The 8,127-nt window shown below is 46.9% G+C and overlaps 1 pseudogene; it reads left to right on the top strand.

Moving 5' to 3' along the window:
• Positions 1-1,778: 1,778 nt before the first annotated feature.
• Positions 1,779-2,739, top strand: LOC473818 (melanoma-associated antigen 8-like; annotated as a pseudogene).
• Positions 2,740-8,127: the final 5,388 nt, after the last annotated feature.

The following is an 8,127-nucleotide window of genomic DNA, read 5'->3' as shown; positions in this document are numbered from 1 at the left end:
GGAGTCAAGAGGAGGAAGGTTGGTGAGGACTGAAGGTAAGAAGGTACCTCCACACCTCCAAGAAGAAGGGAACTCGCAGAACCTGGCTTCCACTGTTCTCAGCCCCGGGTGGCCCCAGGCATAGGTACCATGTGGCATGCTCTCCTTTCTGCCATATGGCGGGAGGTGGGAGGTCTCAGGGAGGTGAACACCTTGGTATTAGTGGTACTTACGGTTCAACAGAGGAAGCCACATCTGGCCAGCAGAGGGAGGGGTCCCAGGATCAGCAGGACCCAAGGAGTGCCCCCTTCATGAGGACTGACGGTACCCCTGGCCCAGAAGGAAAGGACTCCACAGATTATGGCTGTCACTTGTTCTTAGCTCTGGGACAACCAGATCAGGAATGTCCCTAATTGGCAATCTCACTTGTACCACAGATAGGAAGTTGGGGAACCCTTGGGGACATGGGGTGTTGGTGTAAAGGCGAGATGGCTGCTCCTCTCAGGAGTTTGGGGGTTGAGGAAGGGCAGGCGCCAGGAGGAGTAAAGATGAATAACCCACCGGAAGACATTGGAAGCCTCACCCCAGAACCAAAGGGGCCAGCTCCTGGAGTGAGCCCTGGACACCCCACCCAATGGTGATGGGATGTGGCGCCTCCTCACTTCTGTTTCTAGATCTTAGGGAGGTGAGGACCTTGCTTTCAGAGGGTGACTCAGGTCAACACAGGGACCCCAGTCTGATCGACTGACACACTGGTCCCAGGATCTGCCAGGTGTCCAGGTGAGGAACCTGAGGGAGGACTGAGGGTACCCCCAGGCAAGAACGCAAACGGGGGCTCCACAGAAATCTTCCCTGCCCCTGATGTCACCCCAGAAAGCATAGGCAGGGCTGTCAGCTGAGGTCTCTCTCTTATCCTGGGATCATCAGTGTCAGGGAGGGGGATGCCTTGGTCTTAGGGGGCTGCACTCAGGTCAGTAGAGGGAGAGCCCCAGATTCTGCCAGGAGTCAACATGAGGACCCAGCAGGCTCCTCGCCCAGGACACATGGTGTCCAGTGAATTTGGATATCTCTTGCTGTCTCTCCCAGTGGACCTAGGCACATGTGGCCAGATGTGGGTCCCCTCATACCCTTCTGTTCCATATCAGGGTTGTGAACTCTTTATCTGAGTTTCTCGAGCCAGCAAAAGGGCAGGATGAGGCCCCTCCAGGAGAAAGGTGAGTGAGCACAGAGGGGACCATGCACCCCATGAGAGTAGGGACCTCACAGAGCCTGGTCAACCCTTCTGACAGCACTGGAAAGCCGGGGCTGTGCTTGCAGTCTGCACCCTGAGGGCCCCTCGATTCCTCTTTTAGGAGCTCCAGGAACCAGGCAGTTAGGCCTTGGTCTGAGGCACTGTGCTCAGGTCACAGAGCAGAGGAGTCGCAGGCAGTGTTAGCAGTCAAGGCGAGGTTCTGATCTGAATGGACAACAAGGGCCCCACACTCCCCAGAACACAAGGGACTCCAGAGAGCCCAGCCTCACCTTCCCTACTGTCAGTCCTGCAGCCTCAGCCTCTGCTGGCCGGCTATACCCTGAGGTGCCCTCTCACTTCCTCCTTCAGGTTCTCAGCGGACAGGCCGACCAGGAGGTCAGAAGCCCCAGGAGGCCCCAGAGGAGCACCAAAGGAGAAGATCTGTAAGTAGGCCTTTGTTAGGGCCTCCAGGGCGTGGTTCGCAAATGAGGCCCCTCACAAGCTCCTTCTCTCCCCAGATCTGTGGGTTCCTCCCCATCGCCCAGCTGCTGCCCGCACTCCAGCCTGCTGCCCTGACCAGAGTCATCATGTCTTCTGAGCAGAGGAGTCAGCACTGCAAGCCTGAGGATGGCCTTGAGGCCCAAGGACAGGAGGCTCTGGGCCTGGTGGGTGCGCAGGCCCCCGCCACCGAGGAGCACGAGGCTGCCTCCTCCTTCACTCTGATTGAAGGCACCCTGGAGGAGGTGCCTGCTGCTGGGTCCCCCAGTCCTCCCCTGAGTCTCAGGGTTCCTCCTTTTCCCTGACCATCAGCAACAACACTCTATGGAGCCCATCCAGTGAGGGCACCAGCAGCCGGGAAGAGGAGGGGCCAACCACCTAGACACACCCCACTCACCTGGCGTCCTTGTTCCAATGGGAAGGTGGCTGAGTTGGTTCGCTTCCTGCTGCACAAGTATCGAGTCAAGGAGCTGGTCACAAAGGCAGAAATGCTGGACAGTGTCATCAAAAATTACAAGCACTAGTTTCCTGTGATCTATGGCAAAGCCTCAGAGTGCATGCAGCTGATGTTTGGCATTGACGTGAAGGAAGTGGACCCCGCGGCCACTCCTACGTCCTTGTCACCTGCTTGGGCCTCTCCTACAATGGCCTGCTGGGTGATGATCAGAGCATGCCCGAGACCGGCCTTCTGATTATGGTCTTGACCATGATCTTAATGGAGGGCCACTGTGCCCCTGAGGAGGCAATCTGGGAAGCGTTGAGTGTAATGGTGTATGATGGGATGGAGCAGTTTCTTTGGGCAGCTGAGGAAGCTGCTCACCCAAGATTGGGTGCAGGAAAACTACCTGCAATACCGCCAGGTGCCCAGCAGTGATCCCCCGTGCTACCAGTTCCTGTGGGGTCCAAGGGCCCTCATTGAAACCAGCTATGTGAAAGTCCTGGAGTATGCAGCCAGGGTCAGTACTAAAGAGAGCATTTCCTACCCATCCCTGCATGAAGAGGCTTTGGGAGAGGAGGAAGAGGGAGTCTGAGCAGAAGTTGCAGCCAGGGCCAGTGGGGCAGGTTGGGGGAGGGCCTGGGCCAGTGCACGTTCCACACATCCACCACCTTCCCTGTCCTGTTACATGAGGCCCATTCTTCACTCTGTGTTTGAAGAGAGCAGTCAATGTTCTCAGTAGTGGGGAGTGTGTTGGGTGTGAGGGAGTACAAGGTGGACCATCTCTCAGTTCCTGTTCTCTTGGGCGATTTGGAGGTTTATCTTTGTTTCCTTTTGCAGTCGTTCAAATGTTCCTTTTAATGGATGGTGTAATGAACTTCAACATTCATTTCATGTATGACAGTAGGCAGACTTACTGTTTTTTATATAGTTAAAAGTAAGTGCATTGTTTTTTATTTATGTAAGAAAATCTATGTTATTTCTTGAATTGGGACAACATAACATAGCAGAGGATTAAGTACCTTTTATAATGTGAAAGAACAAAGCGGTAAAATGGGTGAGATAAAGAAATAAAGAAATTAAATTGGCTGGGCACGGTGGCTCATGCCTGTAATCCCAGCACTTTGGGAGGCCGAGGCACGGGGATCACGAGGTCAGGAGATCGAGACCATTCTGGCTAACACAGTGAAACACCATCTCTACTAAAAATACAAAACTTAGCCGGGCGTGGTGGCGGGTGCCTGTAGTCCCAGCTACTGGGGAGGCTGCGGCAGGAGAATGGTGTGAACCCTGGAGGCGGAGCTCGCAGTGAGCCGAGATCGCGCCACTGCACTCCATCCAGCCTGGGCGACAGAGCGAGACTCCGTCTCAAAAAAAAAAAAAAAAAAAAAATTAGCTGGGTGAGGCGGTGGGTGCCTGTAGTCCCAGCTACTCAGGAGGCTGAGAAGGAGAATGGTGTGAACCCAGGAGACAGAGCATGCAGTGAGCCGAGATCGCACTGCTGTAGCCTGGACGACAGAGCAAGACTCTATCTCAAAAAAAAAAAAAAATTAAATTATAGTTAATTCTTGTCTTTCTTGTATTCTGTGTAGTTAAGAAATACATATTTGCTTGGCTAATATATATTGGATTAGCTTGGCTTCTTTGAGAATGTAATTGAATTAAATATGAATAAATGCATTCCCCTGCTCACTGACTCATTTCGTCCTGAAACATTCATTGAGCTTCTGCTATTTGTAAGTCCCTGGGTTAGTATTGGAGATGCTAAGGTAAGCCAGGCCCACCCCTAACCTTACGGTGGGTGAGTCTAGGATCTGCAGTCATATAACTAAGGTGGACAGATGTCCTCCAACATCTAGAGGAAAAATAAGAGAGGGGTGAGGGTGTGGGGCAACAGGTGAGAGTGGTGGAGTGTACATGCCCTGAGCCAAGGCCTTTTGGGCTTTGGGAAACTGCAGTACCTTTTGGGAGAGCTGATTCTAGTGAAATGGGGTAGGACCAGAGCCAGATTCTCAGAGGATGAGAGAAAAGCTTGGAAGGGAAACCTGCTCAGCAGTTCCTTTTGGATGGTGGATGAAACAGAGAGGCATCTCCTCCTGGGGCAGGAATGGGAGGTGTCCTGCACTCTTGTCTCAGTGCGGTTGAACACGGCACACGAAGTTGATGATGGATACCCATTATCCGGAAGGGTTTCCTTAGAGAGAAGCGTGAATCTCCTGGGATGTGAGGCTCAGATGCCACTGGCCAGGTGTTTTTCTTCCTGGTTGTGAGAGCCAGAGCTGACTCTATTAAAGAGACATTCTAACTAGCTTATCTGAAGTACAATTTGGCCAATTATAACAACGGAAAGATTTTGGGTCGTGACATAATCAATGAAAAAAGTGGTTTGGATGTAAAAGAAGCTGAGAGAGAGGGAAGGACTTTATTCTTGACTCATATTCTAAGAGCTTTGAGTTGCATTCCAGTTGGGGGAGAGTTCTGCACACTGAAATTTTGAAGTATGCCCCGTGAGAGGGTAAACTAACTGAAATTCATTGACAAAACTTCCTTTTTTTTGGCCGAGTAATTGTTCCATGTCCTATTCGCCTGCATAGTTTCTGATAAGTCCTGGAGAACCACAACAACAATAAGAAAATCCCAGAATACTAGGATCTGGGGTCAAATACTAGAAATAAAAGCCATCTGCCATTCCGTAAACTTCTTATTTGTGTCAGGACTTGAGCCAGGTGCATCACTTACATTACATACACTCCGACAGCCCTATTGGTCAAGGCTTATTACCCATGCTTCACGGACGAAGAATCTGAGGCTCACAGGGCTTGAGAATGTCCCAGGATCACGAGGGTAGTAAGTAACAGGGCCGGAACCAGATCTCTAGTCTGATTCCACTGGAGCCCAAGCTGTTCCCACTCCTCCCAGCCTGAGGCCCACTTCCTGAGCAGTAGTTCATTTCTCACCACTGCATCATGTCTCTCAGGTGACAAAAGGAAGGACCCTGGGGACAAAGTACTAAAAGCAGGCCAAAAGAAGGTGACAATGAGAATCAAACAGAATTTGGGTGGCATGTGTTGGGGCCCCTGGGAGCTGACTGCTGGGTGCTTTCTGTTGAGCACCTACTATGAAAGATGTTATGGGAGAGCCTACAAATGCTCATCCACATCTTGGTTCCTCCGTCAAAGGCACAAGGGACAAGTACACTCCCAGCCAGCATGTCTGTCTGGCCCCAACACTTTCCCGAGTTACAACACCCTTCCCTTGGTCGCCCTCACGTGCCCTCCATTCCAACTCAGAGGCCCAGCCTGGTGCTTGCTCTTCCTTGCTGCCTCAGGAGGCTGCACAGAATCCCCTGCTTTCCCCAGAACATGGAGCATCCCTATCCCCTGCAGAACCCCCCTAGCTTTCCCACGGCTCACCTTCGGTCCTGTCCCACAGCCACAGCCACCTGGTCCTCCCTCCCTGGGAGTTCTATACACATTCTTTATTTTCCCAATGGGCTGTGAATAGACTATACTTTGCCCATAATCTCCTGACTCTTGGGAAACAGCCCTGAAGGTGGAGAGTAGATTTTTAAGCCACTCACATATTTGCAGTAGGATTTTAATGGGCTTCTTATCTGAAGCTGGGAACTGAACAGGCAAACAAATAGATAGTGCTCAGAAATTCCATTCCCTCATAAGAGGTAGAAGAGGAGCACCCATCCTCTAAAGCTGAATTCTTACAAACACTGGGCTCCTCCCGGGGTATGAGAAATGCGTCCTTGATGGACATGCCACCTGGAATTTGAAAAGAATGATGAATCACTCTTCCACTGCCTCCTGTCTGGCATCTGCACCCAGGGACATACTGGCTTTCAGTGTGACTAGTGGCACCTGCACAGGTGTTTAGGCAAGAACAGTTATGTGGAGAGAAGCAGATATGTCAGGTAAGATTCTGCCCCTGCATCAGGTGGAAGGAGGAAATCCGCAGCCTCCTGAGATGATGGATGGCATTGCAAAGGGAAGTGCGGTAAATGCTATGGAGTATGGAAGGTGAAATCTCCCTGCTAACTTTTGCAGGATCTTCTTCAATTTGACGGGTTAATGCATTTGAAAGCATCTGCTACGTGGTAGACACTTGCAAATTCAGAGAATTTCAAGGCAAAACTGGTCTTCTCAGAACCGTCTATAAGAAATGAAGAGTGTAGTTATCATAACAAATTAGAGTTTGTATGTAGCTTCTTCCACTTCTGGCTGCGTTCATAGCCGTTGTTTCTCCACAACTATATTGTTCAAATTTCTCATACTGCCATGGGACATTTTAGCTAGTCTGATCTATTGAAAAAAATAACACTTGGTTTCATCAATTGCATTTATTGTTTCCAGAAGTTTCTGAAGTTTCAATTTCATTAATTTTTCTCTTCCTGTCTATATCATCCCAATCCTTTTGTTTTCCTCAGGTTTAATTTACTTTTATTTTTCTAATTATTTAACATCAATGATTAGATGTTTTATTTGAGCCATTTGTTACTTTCTTACATAAGCACTCAAGGAGATAAAAATTCCTCTAGGCACTACGTTAGCTGATTTCCACATATTTTAAAACATCATATTACCATTTTTATTTATCAGAATATATTTTCTCATTTTCCTTAATAATTTTTTAAACAAAGAAGAGTAAAAATGTGTTGTTTATTTAAAATTACATGGAGACTTTACAAATATGTCCTTTGTTATATTTTTATTTTATTTTATTCTGGATCTTTAAAATTTCCACTTTGTACAATTTCAATTATTAAATTGAAATGTATAATTTGAAATGCATACTTTTTCGTATTAAAACGTATATTTTGTACAACTTCAATTATTTTAAATTTGTTAAGGGTTGTTTTATGGTCTATCTTGGTAAAAATTCCACATACACTTGAAAACAATATTTATTCTGCTGTTGTTCTGTGACGTGTTCAGTAAAAGCCAGTCAGCTCAAGTTGGTTCTTTGTGTTATTCGGGTTGGTCTATAACCTTGCAGAGTTTCTGTGTACTTCAATCATTTACTCAGAGAGGAGTTTTGCAATCTCCAAATGCAAGTGTAGATTTGACTATTTATTCTTTCAATTCTATCAGATGTTTCATGTATTTTAAAACAATGCTTTTAGGTGAACTAACAGGATTATGATGTATTTTTTGTTAATTGACTCTTTTATCATTGCATAATGTCCCTATTTATCCAGGGTAATTTTCCTTCCCATAAAGTTTTTAGAAGTTTACTTTTCTGTTTTTCCAGCTTTCTTTTTAATTTTCAATTTTATTATTTAAATGGACAAACAGTGTTTTTTTCCTTTTCTGTCCAATTCTGTGGGTTTTGCTCATGTGTAGATTCATGGAACCACCATCACAATCTTCATACAAACAATTCCGTCACCCTCCTCTCCAAAAGAAACCCCTTTTACTTGCTATACACTTACAGTTATACCCACATGTCTACAACTAACAGTGGGAACCTCTCATCTGTACTCACTATTTCAGTTTTCTCTTTCAAGAATGTCACATGAATAGAAAAAATAGAATATGTACCTGGTTGAGACTGGCTCTTTCCACACAGCAAGACACCTTTGAGTTTGATACACCTTGTTGTGCATACCAGTAGTTCATGCCTTTTATTGCAGAGTAGTTATTTCATAGTATGGATACACAAAAACTTCATTGTCCATTTATCCACAAAAATATATTTGTGTAATTTTCAGGTTTTCTCAAATATGACTAGAGCTGCTGTAAACATTCATGTAGTAATGTCTTTTAAAATTTTTTTTAGTTATTTTCAAATATATGTTACTGTAGCTCATTATGCCTTAATATGCATTTCTCTAATAGCTGTGATGTAGAATAATTTCTCATGTGCTTCTTTGTCATGCATGTGTCCACACTGGACAATGCCCTCAACATACTGGGCACTGCAGGAACACACCTCAAAATAATATAGCCATCTATGTACAAACTCACAGCCAACA

The sequence above is a fragment of the Pan troglodytes genome, chromosome X, assembly GCF_028858775.2.
Source record: "Pan troglodytes isolate AG18354 chromosome X, NHGRI_mPanTro3-v2.0_pri, whole genome shotgun sequence".
Lineage (NCBI taxonomy): Eukaryota > Metazoa > Chordata > Mammalia > Primates > Hominidae > Pan > Pan troglodytes.
The sequence above is the reverse complement of the archived record's forward strand: the minus strand, read 5'-3'. Positions and strand labels throughout refer to the sequence as shown.